This window comes from Zootoca vivipara, chromosome 8 (assembly GCF_963506605.1).
Source record: "Zootoca vivipara chromosome 8, rZooViv1.1, whole genome shotgun sequence".
NCBI lineage: Eukaryota > Metazoa > Chordata > Lepidosauria > Squamata > Lacertidae > Zootoca > Zootoca vivipara.
In genome coordinates, this window is record NC_083283.1 from 24,093,247 (window position 1) to 24,111,194 (window position 17,948).

Below are 17,948 nucleotides of genomic sequence, written 5' to 3' on the forward strand. Positions count from 1 at the left end.
TTCTCAAAAGAAACCTTGGGGGCAAGAGTCTTTCCAGGCTTGCTAAGCTGGAGATGTGTGTGTGTGCTTTTTTTTAATTTTTAGAAGAGTGAGGTGGACAGCTTGTTCACCTGCTGGTAATTTTTTTTCCTCCTAAACTCTCACAGCTCTATTACAAAATTACTCCATAAACTTACGCAACTGGATGCATGCCAGGAGAATGTCATTATTAATTCTGCTATATAAAGTGCCAACAGAACTGAAATGCTCTTGGGGAGATATAGCTAAAAACATACAAAAACGAGACCTTAAGAGAATCAGAAGAAGCAGGACTCCTCCATATGGATCCCATCTGCGTTCAGGGGGGGGGGGGGCTTTATTATGGTGGTGATTATTCCTTTAAACAGAATTTGGGCCAGGCGTGAGTTAGACTGACCAGTGCCAGCTCTTCCACCTTTGAGACACTGATTTAAATGAAACAGAAGACCTTCTTTCATCAATGTCAATTGTAGAGGAATTTGTTTATTACAAGGATGTGAAAGACTTACAGCATTTCAGGGAGCATACAATTGTAGGAATGAAACAGTAACGCTGTGCATCTGCTCGTCATAGCAGATCAATTGACCATGAACATATTTTATGACCTCAGACCTCAGAGCCTTTGAGCAAACTTGGCTCATTGAATGGGCAAGTCCGGGAACCAAGGGTGTGCATGGTGGGGTAGTGAATGAGTGCTGTTATTTTCACTTATTTTATTTATGAAAGTGAATGGGAACTCAACCCAATGAGCTCTGGATGACTTTCCCATTCAGAATTCATTCATTTAGTTCGGAACTCATTGGGCTGAATTGGAGCTCCAGGACAGCCTGTGTGGGTCATAGAAAGGTTACATAGGGAGTGAGGAAGAAAGAGAGCAGCGAAACTGACAGATTCGAAAGCTGGATTGCCAATGAACAGGAGTTATGGAAATGATTGAACTAGGACCAGATCAGTAAGGAAACGAATGTAATTAACATATGAGTAACAAAATGAGTAGAATCCCAAAATTGTTGGGGGTTTTCCTTGCATCAGTCTTATGTACCTACTAGGATAAGAAGGCTTTACTGTGCTTCCGAGATTTCTCCAATCACTGCTACTCCTTGGTTAACGAAGTTGCAGTCTTGATATCCCCTCCCACACATGATGAAGGAGTATAATGACTCCTGCAGCTTGTCCTTAAAATGAGCAATGAACAGCCAGCCATTTATATAAGATAACAGGGAACAGATTTTGTTCAGATGTGCTGCTGCAACCACATGTTTGTTATGATGACCGCAGAGCTTTATGCTGAAAATTCCTCCTCTGGTGAAAAAAATCCAGGATTTTAGTTCTGAAGATGCAATGCTCAAGATTATTGTAGAATGGAGTCCTGCCCCCGCCCCCAGTTGACTGGTGGTGATCCTGAATAAGAACACCCTATGAAACGAAGACATGCCCAACAGCCTGCTTTGATGTGCGTGTTGTGTATGTGTGCACAATGCCTATTGAAGAAGAGGGTGGTATTTCTTGCTTGTAAAGAGATTGTGCAGCCATATCTTGTTCAGAAGGCAAACCAATATAATCACAAGGAACACTTTCCATTGGCTAGTGCTGAATATTTTTCTGCACTGGATATATAACTGGTTTGGGGCAAATTCTACTAGGTGAACAGAGCACACACTTACACACTTTTAAAGACACTGCTTTGGAATGTTGCCTTTTGGGTTAAAATCAGCAGCAATGCATTTTCATACTCAAATACAGCAATTATTGAAGACATTCAAAAGCACCAAAATCTAGAGTGGAAGTCCTGGAACAGCAGGCTTGAAACTCAACAAGCAGAAATTAAAAATAGAATTCAGGAAACTACAAACTTATGGAAAAGGCTAAGTAACAATGGAGTACAGATAGATAGCAGAAGAGTACAAACCAACTCAAATATGCCGACATTGTAAAATAAGAAGACTGCAACCGTGATTGAGGATTGTGGATTTTGTGGAGAAACTCATGACAAACATAACAGCTCCCACTGCTGGCACACTGAAAATACAGGGGAGGAGATATCAGATTCAAATTCAGACAAGGAAATTGGACAACGAAAGCAATTAACTAAAACACTCCTGCATTACACTGTATTGCTAACAAAAGACAAATAAATTGTCAACTAATGGCTCTGAAGATGGAACAAGAGCAATCTGTTGCAGGCATACAAACATTCTTGGAGACCACTGCCATTTGCTTCTATGGCCCATGCAGAATCCATGTGCCAATGTGCACAGAAAGAAAGGAAGATCTGGCTTCAGTTTATGGTTGTTAAAACATTTCATGTGTTCATCTGTTGAACTGTGTATAATCCTCTGGAAGGAAAGAGATGGCAGTACCCACAGACTCCCCCCCCCCCAAAAAAAACCTTCAGCTTTTTGTTTTAACTATTGAATATAAGCCAGGATAATATCTGGTACTGGCACATACATTATGTAGAGCTTTCGATAGTACCAACAGTGGACATTGTAGAAAAAATCCATGCTCAACAATAAAGAAAAGATTCCTAGTATCAGAAGAAATAAAGGAATTTGCAGAAGCCATAACAAATTTGCATGAAATTATGCTTCAGGGAGTAATCAAAGATGTCACCATCCACTAGTAAAATCAACTGAATAATATTTTCATTTTAAAACAGAAGTATCTGTAATTTATGGGATAAGGTATTGTTTGGAGACCATAGCTTTATTTTGTTCAAAGTAATACAAAATGATTTTTTAAGAAAGTACATACGGAGTATTTCTGTGTTGTAAAATATGAAATGAAAGCTGAAGATTTCTCTGTTGTCTTTAGATAAATTTGCATACTGAGTAATTGCCTTAAAAAAAGACATATATTAAAAAAAAACCCAGCCTGGGCAATAGAAAGAGTTCATGTGGATAAACAGTTACTGAAGTCCAAGAATGGTGCAAAGTGGGAGCTAACATATTTACATACTCTTGTACAATTGACCTGCTTGTTTTAGAATCTACAACATTAATTTCACTCTCCCAAAATAGCCACATTAGAAAATCTGACAGCACATGTGATCATGCATTTGAAATCCATCTTTCTCAAGGCCTGGCATACTGAATGTGTTCTTGTCTGATAATGGTTCTTGGTTTGCTGGATTTCTATTGAATTTCTGTCCCCAGGAACTATGACTTTCAATAAATCATATCAACCCCAATTATCAATCAATCAATATACTTTATTCGACCGATAGTCAGAAACAAACAAACAAAAAAACATTTCTCAATACAAAGATAAACATATAAAACTGAAGGCATCAGAGGGATACATAAAAATATAAAAATATAAAACTGAAGGCATCAGAGGGATACATAAATGGGGTATGACCGCACTACTAAACCTCCTACAGATAACCCACATCAAGACATTCGATTATACGTTTCCGACACTTGAGCGCCAGGAAGAGGAATTTAGCCACTGAGAAGGTTATTTTCCCAGTGGGCTTGTTTAGCAAATATGCTGCCTGCCGTTCTCTTGGTCGGGAACTAAACTTAGATAAATATGGAGCTATAAGATATTGCCTTAAATCATTATAAAAGGGACAACTCAGTAGAATGTGTTCTGTGGATTCTACCTCACCCAAGGCACAATGGCACATTCTCTGACCGTATGGGACTCCTCCAAATCTTCCCCTCAAAACCGCCGAATCAAGGACATTCAGTCTAGCCGCAGTAATTAGTCTGCGGTATTCCATATGGTGGATATCCGTCAGGTAACGGGCTGGTGCACACCGATACACCTGCTCCCCTAAAAATATCCCAGATTTCACACGGGCTATGTCCTCCTGTCTGGCGATATCTCCCAATCTCTGAGCGATCATCGCTTTAGCGCGGCTGTATGTCATGGACTCAATATAAAGGGAGGACAGACCGCACTTTTGCACTTCCTCTACCACTTCCCTTTCCCATGGAGATTTAAAATTATCCCTCAGAATCAGGGGGGGGGGCAAACCCATCGGTCTGAAACATAGTTTGAGCCATAGCCATAATTTCACTTTCAGGGCCACATACGTAAAGGCTTGGCAACTGGTCTCCAATCTCATGATCGCACCCGCAACAGAAGGGGGGATCCTGAGAATGGCCCTGAGGAATTGTGATTGGATAGATGCAACCCCAATAATCTGCAATCAAATGGTCTTGTAGAAAATGAGGCCAGAAGGAGAAACAAAAGGATGGTGTTGTTGTTGTTGTTGTTTAAAGCAAGTAACTTTTTCAGGAGGTGAGCTACATCTAGAAATACTTCAGGTCATTGCTTTTGGCCAGTGGGAAGTATCTGGCTGCAAAAGATGTTTCACAGAAAAATAAGAATGCAGGCTTTCGAAAATGTTGAGACAATTCTATGCATAGCTGCCAAGTTTTCCCTTTTCTCGCGAGGAAGCCTATTCAGCATAAGGGAAAATCCCTTAAAAAAGGGATAACTTGGCAGCTATGATTCTATGTCATTATGTAGCATTGTACTGGTGTTTTGAGGTGGGTGTCTGTCACGAGAAATTCCACCCCTACTGTTTCCTGTGGTGATGGCAAAAACAGATTTTTTTAAAAAACCATAAAACATCAAATTAAGAAGCTGCCACTACCATAATTATGCAGAAGGGTCCTTTGCTTTGTAGGGGGCCCAGGACAAACTTCCATTATTGCCCTCCCCCTGGGCCAAGTATAAAGGTAAAGGTAAAGGGACCCCTGACCATTAGGTCCAGTCGTGACCGACTCTGGGGTTGTGGCACTCATCTCGCATTATTGGCCGAGGGAGCCGGCGTACAGCTTCCAGGTCATGTGGCCAGCATGACTAAGCCGCTTCTGGCGAACCAGAGCAGCACACGGAAACGCAGTTTACCTTCCCGCTTGGAGTGATACCTATTTATCTACTTGCACTTTGATGTGCTTTCGAACTGCTAGGTTGGCAGGAGCTGGGACTGAGCAACGGGAGCTCACCCCGTTGCTGGGATTCGAACCGCCGACCTTCTGATCGGTAAGCCCTAGGCTCTGTGGTTTAACCCACAGCTCCACCCACGTCCCCGGGGCCAAGTATACACTGCATACAAATGGTCCCAGGTTCATTCTCCGACTTCTATAGTTGAAACAGTCCGGAAGTGGGTGCTGTGACAGACCAGAGAGCCTCTGTTTGACTCCCCGGAGAGCCACAGCCTCTCAGAGAATATTGGGCTCAATGGACCAATGCTTGGTATAAGGGAGCTTCCTATGTTCCAAGTATTTTTACTCTGGCAAAAATCAGAAGCAGCCCTTGGACAACTGGGCATTCTACAACCTCGTGAATTCAGATAGGATTGCAATGGGCTCATTGCAATTCTGGACTTTCAGTCAAGCACCACCAACTACAGATAACATTTCTTACATGTTTCCGAGTCTCACCTTCTCCGTAGCCAGAGTCTCTCCTAAATGCCTGTGTTAGATCCTCAAGGATTCCTTTAAATAGTGTGGGAGCCCCACGTGTTTCAAGAAGGCACTATCTCAAATGAAAATTGCTTTTCATGTGAGAGCCCTGAGAAAACCCTGGGAGGGTTTTCAGATTGTTAATTTTCAAAAATTAATATAACTAGGTCTGCATCATTGTCTCATGGCTAACCATGACAGTTGCCTTTTGTGTCCTTTGGGTGACAAAATCACTTGAAATAATAGGATGAGTAATTATGAAAGGAAGCCTGTTTGCCTATTTCCTTGCCAACAGAAAGATTGTTTCCTGCCCTTCCTCATGTCTTGTCAAATCTATCTAGAGCAATGGGACAATTCATTTTCTTCCCCGGGAAATTACTCCAAAACTGTAACAATCTCAGCATTTACCCTACTTTCTGGTGTTCGGTATTTAATCTTCTACCGCTGTGCTGAAAAATTCTTCTACATTTTCTTTTTACCTTTCTCCATCAATTAATGAGAAAAGACATTGCATTCAAAAATGATTCACAGGGAGAGAACATTTCGGTGAAATCCTCCTGGGTGGGGTGTGAGGTTTCTGTTGCATCTTACATTCAAGATGGAAGAGAGATTTTGTGAATGCCCCTTTTTTTTATTCTAAAGTCATCTCCCTCATGGTCTGCAGCCTTCCTGGCTGTGCATGCTTCCTGAAAACCCCATGACATTCATGGCTGGGCTTTCAGGTAAGTGTGGGAAGATGAGGAAGCTGCTTACCATACTGCCAGGGCGTGTACATACCTGCTTTGCAGAGTGCTCGGCGCTTAGGATGGAGCTGAAATCTAATTCAGTTTCCATTTAAAGGTATTTTCCAAAACAAGACACACACACACACACACACACACACACACACCCTTCAAAATTTACACTTTTCTGAATTTTGCAAAGCAAAGGAATGCAGTTCTCCAGCCAAGGAATGTATAACAAAATGCATATACTAAAGTATGGTGTGCATTGTAATGCACGTAATAGTGAAAACAACATTTGAAATGCATTATATAAGGGGAAATAGCTTTGCAAAAATATGTTTATTAAAGGAAATTACAGACAAACTTGCGTATATAAGGGGGGAGCTCTAATTGGAGAACAGCCTTTACCAAAGGTGTCATGGGTTTTGAAGACACTTGAGCTCAGGACAAAAGGGAGAAACAAGCTAAGAGGAAGGCATGCTTGGCAAACCCTCACTGTAATCAACTCCCGCCTGGAAACCTATGTCCCCACTGCGGAAGGGCGTGTGGATCCAGAATTGGCCTCCACAATCACTTAGGGACCTACTGTTAAAACCATGTTTATAGAAGACAATCTTACTCGGCTACAAGTGATCGCCAAAGAAAGAAGAAGCTCCCAGGGGTGTTGTGAATGTGTCTGTCACTTCTACATCATTTACCGGTATATGTTTTCTGGTTGTAGATATTCATTGGATATGGTGACTATTCCACTGACAAAACAGGTGGCATATCTTTGGTCTCAAGTGAACTGTAGGTATGGGATTGCTTTGCCTATGTAAGAGTTAATTACGCCTCCCAAGCAATAATAAAGGCTGGTTTAGATTGGAAACTTGCTTGCTGCATGCGGAGTTGATTAAAAACCCAACCTTGCACATTGTGACTACAATACAGAAGACTCTGTATACACACGGACTCCATCTGGAGTCTATGGAACAACAAAAACTCCACTCCCACACAGCTGAGTTTTCATTTCACATAGCAGGCAATGGAAACACCCTCCTGGAACAAAGTTAGCAAGTTAGAATTACATTTTTTAATGCACAGCAGCAGGGCAAAATAATTTCACCCACTATGTATTTTCCTCCACCTCTTTCCATCCCAGATCTCGTATCACTAGGTTAAATTGAGCAGGTGTGTGTAATGAAGGTGTGGTTATATAGATAGGAATGTTGGATAATTTTAATAAACTACTAATAATCATGTTATCGTTCCTGAGCATTGCCCTCTGGAACAACAGAGAATGAATTTGCAGGTGATTTGTTACATCATTTCAAAACGCTGAAATTCCCTTTACAACAATTAAAGGTGAAATCCCCAAGGCTATGAGGATGTTGCAAATCTATAGCAGGCGCACAAACAAGTACAGTATATGGTATTGGCCAGAGGATTCAGACTCCTGAAAACCTCAGGTTCTTCCTTCCTTCCTTTTTTTAAAGCCAACTGCATGATTGTGAATATTGGTTTGAAACTGATTGAGGAGTGTCTGGTGACATCTCAGGTGCCAGAGGTTTCCAATGGCAGGAGTTAGGCTTGCATCCAAAGTTGTTGTTGTTTAGTCGTTTAGTCGTGTCCGACTCTTCGTGACCCCATGGACCAGAGCACGCCAGGCACTCCTGTCTTCCACTGCCTCCCACAGTTTGGTCAAACTCATGTTCATAGCTTCAAGAACACTGTCCAACCATCTCGCCCTCTGTCGTCCCCTTCTCCTTGTGCCCTCCCATCTTTCCCAACATCAGGGTCTTTTCCAGGGAGTCTTCTCTTCTCATGGGGTGGCCAAAGTATTGGAGCCTCAGCTTCAGGATCTGTCCTTCCAGTGAGCACTCAGAGCTGATTTCCTTAAGAATGGATAGGTTTGATCTTCTTGCAGTTTTGATCTTCTTGCAGTCCATGGGACTCTCAAGAGTCTCCTCCAGCACCATATGTATCCAGTGTAGCACTATGTAAACATCCCATCAACACAAGGATTTACACTTGCCCAACAGAACTACTCCACCCCTCTCCTCCACCTGCACCTGCACCCCACAACCTCCCCAAATCTTCTCTGGAGAGTTGGGGGAGGGACCCAGAACATGCCTGTAGGGAAAGTCTTGATGTGAAAGCATAAATTATTGCACTGATGAGAGAGTTACTTTGTGCTCTAAGTACTAAGTCTTCAATGTGCTGTACTGTTTCTTGGTTCTAACCATGACTATCAGAAGCAGAATAAATTGTGCAAAATGTGAGGGGGGAAATGAGGGAGGGGCCCCAAAATTCTTCTTTATGGAGACAAACAGTAATCCTTTAAATGTTCTTGTCTTCTATTGCAGCTGGTCAGCCTTGTCCTTAATGGTGGTTCTCGTGTTATACAGTTGTGAATGAGAGCAAAAACAGAGTGCTATGTCTGTGATCAAGAGTCGCATCTGTGAATTATTGTGTGCAGGTCTGCATTCCTGGTGTGGGGGAGCTGTGGCCCTTCAGACTTCAATTCCCATCAGCCCCAGCCAGCATGGTCAATGGTCAGGGATGATTGGGTTTGTAGTCTAGCAACATCTGGAAGGTTGCAGCTTTCCAAAGCCTTCTTAAAGAGCATACAACCCCTCAGATTTCCTCAAGCAATCCCCTAATGTCTTAAATTCCTCTTGGATTTAAAAAATGCATTTGGATTTTAGGAATGCTTCAAGGAAATGGTGCTTCAAGGAAAACTGTCCCTGGTGCTCCATGTTTGCTCTTTTGGATCATGGCCTATAAGTCTATTTCTGTCCATCTGCCATAGCTAGCCATCCATCCCAAAGTGTATGCTGCACAGCCCAGTATCATGATTACTATAGAAATGGTGATGTGTGTATATAATAGCTAATTTTTTTACTTGGCAGAGTCCTAGATAGCAGAAGCAAGTGCATATGTCCATATTTTACTCTGCAATTATACAACTGGATGAAATATACAAAAGCAAGTTATATTTAAGTCTTTGTGTGGGGAGGTTAATAGCCAATGCAAATATTATTCTCTGGAAATTCCAGGCAGATTTAAGGGCAAGGCAGGAATTTATCCTCTGAGCATCAAGTGCTGACTCACTGTTCTCCCGCCACTATGGTTTCCTACACATACACATTGAAAACATGATTAAAAGAACAGTACATATCCTTCTCTGACAGCTGTGATATTGGGACATAAAGCATGAGCAACATCCATGTGGTGGCCCGTATAAATTGCACCAGATGGGGGAAATGCTTGTCCGTTGTGATTGCCATGTGGAAAAGCTTGCATTCACCACACTTCTGAATACCCACATCTAAGCAACACTGGCTTAGTGGTAACGTTACACTTCTTCATGTGGTATATTGCAACAGATGGCTTGCCACATGTAGAGTGTCTAACTCTTGGGGGTGAGGCAGGCCTGCATGTGCTAAGCCAATGCAACCAGCTACAGCATGTAATTGCACATTTCCTGCCACCAAGCCAGACCATCCACATTTGATATCCTGCAACATAATCCAAGCTACAATCAGAAAGTACTGGGGGAAACCCACATGCTGATCGGATCCACAGAGAATATCTGTGAACCGCCCTGATATTCTGTGAACCGCCCTGAGACCCCCAGGTATAGGGCAGAATATAAATTCAATAAAGAATAATAATGATGTTCCATACACCCATTATACCCATTACATGGTGAAAAGCTTAAGCGTCTGGAAACCAGTTCCCCATTTTACAGATGGGAAACACTGAGACTAGTTCCAGGAACAATGAATGACTAAGATCACACAAAGACCTCAGACCAAGCACATCCCTGCATCATATTGCAAAGAAATTAAGAATGTAGACAACAGGGGATCCAGAACTCTTGCTGTCTTTTTAACACTCGCCCAACTTATTTGGGTGTGAGCCCCATTGAACACTGTGGATCTTACTATTGATTAGACAGCTGCAGGATTGTGCTGTAAGTATTCAAAAATAAGGGAGAGATGGCTAGCCAGGCAGCGCAAGAGGATTATGAGCTGAGGAGTAAATGTCAGCATTTTGCATAGCATGTGAATGCCTGCTTGGTGAAAAATGCCCCTTTCCTGGTTGGTTGCTAGGAATGGGTGATTCTGTCAATTTTAGTTTCTCTAGGTTTCTAATTTTTCCAGTTTTACATTCATTTCTCCACATTTCAACATCAGTTTGCTGTTTTAAAAAGTCCTCCTCAAAATTCACTTTAGTTTCCCCTAGCATGCACATTTTCGTTTGAAATTTTCCCAATATGCACAATTTTGCAAAGCAGTTTTCCCTAACAGAATGCATTGTTGCATGTTACTTTCACACATTATGTATTTTTTATGCTCACTGTATGCTACTATACGCATATTTGTATATACAGTATATATTGCTTGCCTGGAAAACTGCATTGCAAAATTCAGAAAAGTGCAAATTTTGAAGGGTGGCCGTGTTTCGCTTGGTGCATCGCTTCAGAAAGCAGAAACTGAGTAGGGGCATCTTTAATTATGAACCGGATTTGATTCCTCCCCATCCTTAGTGGTTGCAAGAGGCAGATTGTGAATCCCTGGAGGTCACGGATTTCTCCTGCAATTGGCAAAAATGCTTGCAGTCCTGAAATAAGTAATGAGTGGTGTGTATGAAATTGCAAGTACATTTGAGCCCTGTGTTAAAGACAACACAAAATCCATATTGCCCTTTGAAGGTTTATGGAAAGTCAGTGAATGTGCAGTTGCGGTGGTGTTTATCCTCCAGCACAGGAGTTCCCAGGATAACACAGATGTCATATGCAATTAAATTAATGTTGTGGGCACAGCTGCTTTGTCAAATAAAGTAAGATAAAAGGAAACAATTACCTAATTGAAGAGAATATTTTATTTACCTTGTTGGACAACTTACAGCATGTTGACACATCCAGTGCCAACGGGATTTTTTCTTACCCCCCCCCCTTATGTGTAAAGCCAGGTTTTGCTTCTACACATGAACTGCTGGGAAGCATTATCTAAAATGATGAAGTGAAGGAAGTGAGGCAGACAAGAACATTTTGCAAAGAAAACATTGCATGTCCCTCCCCTCCCCACTTCTCTTCCTCACCTTCTTCATAGCTTTCGTTTGATTGTTCTCAAGCTATTAAATGGAATTCGGGAAATTCAAACAGTCTTCTCTACTGTTCAGCTTGAATACCATAAACCATATCGCTTGGTAAAGAAAGCCATACTTCAGGACCCCACAATGAGGTATCTATTACCAGGAGCTGGAAGAAAATGTTCTTTTAATTGGCTACATTTATCTTTAATCCCTGTTTTGACAGAAAGTCTAGCATAACCATATATTACAAATACAAGTCCCTCTCAAACGCTGCTTCATTTTTATGTTTGACAGAGTCATTTAGAAAAAAAGAGAGAACGTTGACCTTTTGGAACCTGGAACGGGGGTTTGGGGCGAAGGAGAGAGAAATATCTGAATGTGATGTCATTGCAAGGGAGTTGTGTGGGTTTTAAAAAAAAAGACACAACGGTGGCATCTGTGTGCAAAGTACAAAACAATTCTTGAAATGGCTCCTTGAAAGTGGCAATAAAACACTAATAAGACCTTTGGGCCTTTTGCTGAGGCAGCTGCAAAAATCACGTTAAGTAATTTCTATAACTACTACAGTCATTATAAAACTGATTAAAGTTTACCTACATTTAATTCCTAGAGTGTTTGGAATGAGAACTGAGGAGCCAGATGCGTATGGATCTTGCATGATGGATATATTCCATCAAGCATAGCTGTTGTCATAGAAACAACAGGATAAACATGATCTTTAGTGTCTTATTTCTTCACAAAACAGTTCATTTATTTGTCGCTGCCAATCTAAGCAACGTTCACAGGAATATTCCTTTAAAGGTCATTTTCTCCTCACCCAGAACTCAAGTGTTTTGAACTCAGTGCAACATTTTAAGAACAGTTTAGCTTTATAGCTTGTCTTTAGATTGATGTAACAGCCAATCTCCCTCCTCCGCCTCTGCCTCCACCCAAAAGAGTCCTGCCGGAGCTTGCAATCATTTCGTTTCAATCAGATTGGCTTGCTCCTTCCTATCACACGGAAACAATAAACTGCAGTGGAATTTATGTAAATAAATAGAAGAACCGAGGCTTATTTCTCCCCGTCCTTGACGATGGAATGATGATGGGAAAGATATGGAAGAGAGATGGAAGAGAGAAGATCATTGTAAAAGCTGTGCAGAAATCATAGACCTCATCAGAAATTAGTGGACCTCTTACATATGGGGGCTTGTGTTCATTTTGCCCCAAATAAAAGTGGACATTGTAAACAGTAGCCAACAGTAGCTGCCATTATTTCCAAAGGGCTATTAGATTATCTGCCATTCAAGGACCTGCATTCGACAAGCGTGAGAACATGGGGTGCGCAGTGCATCACACAGTTCAGAGCAAAATCCACACAGGTTTAAAGGACTCATTTAACAGAAGATGGCTACAGCAGTACAGCATTCACTGGATGACACGGTGTTTCCGGGTTCTGAAATGAATCCTTCCATCAGGCCAGCCATTGACTGTGTGGTGTAGTGGTTAAGAGCGGTAGACTTGTAATCTGGGGAACTGGGTTTGCGTCTCCGCTCCTCCACATGCAGTTGCTGGGTGACCTTGGGCTAGTCACACTTCTCTGAAGTCTCTCAGCCCCACTCACCTCACAGAGTGTTTGTTGTGGGGGAGGAAGGGAAAGGAGATTATTAGCCACTTTGAGACTCCTTTGGGTAGTGATAAAGCGGGATATCAAATCCAAACTCCTCTTCTTCTTCTTCTTCTTCTTCTTCTTCTTCTTCTTCTTCTTCTTCTTCTTCTTCTTCTCCTTCTTCTTCTCCTTCTCCTCCTCCTCCTCCTCCTCCTCCTCCTCCTCCTCCTCTTTGGCCTCAAAGAGCAACAAAGGTTTCTAGATTCAGGTAGGTAGCCGTGTTGGTCTGACGCAGTTGAAATAAATTCATAAAAATTGTCCATAGCACCTTAGAGACCAATGAAGTTTGTCCTGGGTATAAGCTTTCGTGTGCATGCACACTTCTTCAGATACACTGAAACAGAAGTCACCAGACCCTTATATATTGTGAGAGGGTGGGGTGGGGTTTTTCCCCCCAGAAGGGTGGTAGGAAAACTACGGAGAGACCTGGTCTGAATAGAGATATTGGATTCTTGTCTCATTACATATGCTAAAGCTATTTTCGGTCATCTGCATACTATCCCTTGCTTTTCCCTTTAGGACTAATTGCAGTCGTTAACAGTCATCAACAGGTTTACCATACCCATTGGGTCAATCACCCATCTCCTACCACCCTTCGGGGGGGAACCCCACCCCACCCTCCCACTACGCTATATAATAAGGGTCGGGTGACTTCTGCTTTAGTGTATCTGAAGAAGTGTGCATGCACACGAAAGCTCATACCCAGAACATACCATACTTAGTTGGTCTCTAAGGTGCTACTGGACAATGGTTTCTAGGTCAGGCTGGAATATTGCAGGGTGTCAAGAAGTCTCCGCTGACTCACGAATCTTAGATCTCACACATGATTTCTGTCCCTCATTTTATGACTGCCTGTGGCCCAGCAATAGCAAGAAATGGGTGAAGAGGGCCAGCACCTTCCATTTTCCCCAGGATATAACAGGTTGCCATTTCCAGTTGCCAGAGCACCAGCATAATGCCCTCTCTGCAACCCTAACTGGATGAAAAGAGGGGCTTCCACGTCATGGACCAGCTGAAGTGTCTGGGAAATCACCAAGCAGGGCATGTCACAGAGCACAGGGCAGATGTATTTTTAAACCATCTGTGCCTGGAAATATATGCAAGGAAATGATGATTTATTTCCATTTTGTGAGCTTTGATTCTGTTGGCAGGGGTACCCAATGGCAGTGTTAGAAAGGGGCTAGTTCTTGTGATTTGTCATTCGCAGGAATCAAACTCCCCTTACTTTGTGATTAATACACACACACCAGTCACTTAGACATTATTGTGTGGCACAATAAACCTGCTATTCTCTCTGACATTGACCTCACACAGTGACATCATGCTATGTTCATATCCCAACATGTTGCAGGAACTCCTAGCTAATATTGCTGTTTGGAGCCACTGGAATAGAGCAGCATTTCCAGCAGAGCTTTAGGGCATCATGGACAAAGTGAGCTCTGGCTAAGGATGGACAAATCCAGCCATTTCAGCTTCTCTCCATTTCTCATTTTCCCGATCTTACGTTCAGCCCACGTCATTGTAAAACATTTTGCACCAGAGAAAAGTTGGCATGAAAATTCATATACATTTTCATATATTATTATTATTAGTTGTTAAATTTCTATACCGTCCCTCATCTGAGGATCATGGGGAGTTTACAATATAGAAACGTAAAAAATACAGACCATAGATTTTTAAATTATAAACACACACAATTTTGCCTACTATAAACATTTCTGCAAACAATTTCAGCTTAATAGAATGCATTTTTGTAGGTAATTTCCCCTAATATACACATTTTTTTATGCATTCTTTGGTGGGAGAACTGCACCACAAAATTCAAAGAGAGAATTTCAAAGGAGAATCGGATTTCAATCTGCATATTGGTTCAGGAAGTGCTAATTTAGGGAAAGTCGTGACAAAATGCTAACTAATGAATTTCTCCTCCATCTGTAACTCTGGAGATCTGGCTTCCACCGGTGTGCTCACATTGCAGTGTGAGCAACTCTGGGAAGCAGCAATTATTGTGAACTGCCATGAGATCTACAGATGAAGAGCAGTATACACATTTAATTAATAATAATAATAATAATAATAATAATAATAATAATAATAATATTCTGAACTGAGTCAATCAGCTGGGTCTTGCCACCATTTGATTTTCCGCAATGTGATGGGTGAGGGAGGGAATTGAAGGGGCAGCAGGACAGGCATAATCTCTTGGGCCATTCCTACATCGTGCAGCCGCTGAGGAATGGCAACACCTGCTCCTCTTGCATTTTTAGCTGGCTGGTGGGCATGTCAGCAAGATCATGATGCCCATGCATGACATCATCTGCAGACACCAGAGCTCACAGCTCTCCTGAAGAGAAGATTCAAAGGAGTCACAACCAGAGCACTGAATCCTACAGAGATCCAGCAGGCAGCCTCTCTGCCATGTGTAGCGGGTATGTTGGGCCAACGCAGGATCTTTTAATTACATAAGTAATTATCTTCTCTTGGCCCCACTGGCAGTTCTCTCTCGACACACTGATGTGACTCAGCATGCTCTTGGGGAATTAATACTCCAGCACGTGGCAACCTGGGAGAGGTGTGATTTCACTTGGGGGGGTTAATATAGAAAACAATTAATTGCTTTTGCTTTCCAGAGACAGTAGACTGAATTCCTCCCGACAGGCAGCAGAAATGCCGTAGGCAGAATCAAGTTGATTATTTAATATTTAAATGCTTTCTTTGTAACATTTTAACATTGCATACATTCTGTTAGATCTTATAAAGGCAGACTACTGCTGTTTACAAAAGCAATTCATTTTTTAAAACAACAACAACAACCCACAAGATTCCCTGTGCCAAAGTATGTAAAAAGCTGAGTCGCTACTACAAAGAATAGAAACAACGGACTCCCCCCCCCCTCTTTTTTATTCTTCCCTGAGGCAATTTTATCTTTTAAGAATGGTTTTCTCCCACTCTCTTCTCCAAATTTGCCATGAATTGAAATTCTCCAGGTGTTCTGTGAGCAATATAAATATTGAGAGAAGTTATTTCCTACCTGTAGTGCCGATGAAATTCTTTATTTTTAAACCAAACATGCCCGCTTTTGAAGAAGGAGGCAGCCACTCTCTGCTTCTTCAACAGGATATCAACATGAGCAAGGGAATGAAAACAGAGGTCAAAGCCGTTTCCAGAAAAGGGGGTCCATTTCTCCTGAAACATAAACATTTAATGCTGAAGGATGTCAAGAAGCTAATAAGAGCTGGTGTGGCCCAACCAATAGAGTGTGTATGAGACTTGGGGCAATTTTTGCCATGGACATTTAACAGTTGTTTTTTTCTCTCTAGAATGAATGACTGCTCTTCAAAGTCATCCCCCCCACACACATACCCAATTTGGATTATAAATGCAATAACTTCCAGTACCATTTTAAGCTACAGTTGTGCCTATGACCTTGGAGGACTGTGTTGAAATCCTTTTTTGGGGGAGTACATTCATCAGAGATTTCACCTTTTTGGGCTCCTTGATCACTGCAGATGGTGACAGCAGTCACGAAATTAAAAGACGCCTGCTTCTTGGGAGAAAAGCAATGACAAACCTAGACAGCATCTTAAAAAGCAGAGACATCACCTTGCCGACAAAGGTCCGTATAGTTAAAGCTATGGTTTTCCCAGTAGTGATGTATGGAAGTGAGAGCTGGACCATAAAGAAGGCTGATCGCCGAAGAATTGATGCTTTTGAATTGTGGTGCTGGAGGAGACTCTTGAGAGTCCCATGGACTGCAAGAAGATCAAACCTATCCATTCTTAAGGAAATCAGCCCTGAGTGCTCACTGGAAGGACAGATCATGAAGCTGAGGCTCCAATACTTTGGCCACCTCATGAGAAGAGAAGAATCCTTGGAAAAGACCCTGATGTTGAGAAAGATTGAGGGCACTAGGAGAAGGGGACGTCAGAAGACAAGATGGTTGGACAGTGTTCTCGAAGCTACGAACATGAGTTTGACCAAACTGCGGGAGGCAGTGGAAGACAGGAGTGCCTGGCGTGCTATGGTCCATGGGGTCACGAAGAGTCGGACACGACTAAACGACTAAACAACAACAACAACATTCATCAGAAAGTATTTTGCAATTCATATATATAATTTTTATTAATTTTTCTGTTTTACAATTTAAAATACTCATTTTACATCCTTAAGATATCAATGGTTCCCCTTCTTCTCTTTCCATGGTTCATTTTACATATCATAAATCCCTGCATATTTTACAAAAACTATATCATTCAGTATTCCATGATTGCATTCATCAAAACTTGTTTAGCCTGTTGAATTTATCTTAATGCTGCCAGCATTTTTCAGCTGTATACAATTGTTTCCCAATATATTCAATAAACGTTTTCCAATCTTCTTTAAATGTATGCTCTTCTTGTTTTTTTATTCTATATGTTAAGTCTGCAAGCTGCGCATATTCTGTCAACTTGACTTGCCATTCTTCTTTGGTTGGGACCTCGCTTGTTTTCCATTTGGGGGCTAACAAAACACAGTACTAGCATACATAAAGAACCTTTTTGACATCTGGGAATTTCAGTCTGAATTATCCCCAACAGAAAGGACCTTGGGATTTTTTGGGAAAGTACTTTTAAACTCCCCCCCCCAATTCATTATGGATCATTTCCCAATACTATTTTACACTTTTACAAGTCTACCGCATATGAAAGAACATTACCTCTTTACACCTCCAATTCAAATAAATGCAAAGAAGGTTTCTGATTACTATAAACCTAGTTCATAAGAACATAAGGAGAGCTCTGTTTAATCAGGCCAAAGGCCCTTTTGGTCCAGAATCCTGTACTTATAGTGGTCAACCAATGCCTATGTGAATCCCACAAGCAGGACATGAGAGCCACAGCACTCTCCTCAGCAACTGGTATTTAGATGCATGACACCTCTGATCCTGGAGCGATTTAATCCAACCCCTGAGTCAAATCAGCATGACTGAGAGTTTTTCAGCTTGCTCAAGTGCGTGTGGGATTTCTATGTCCTCACCTGCACTACGCATTTTAAACAGGATCAGGCTACTTA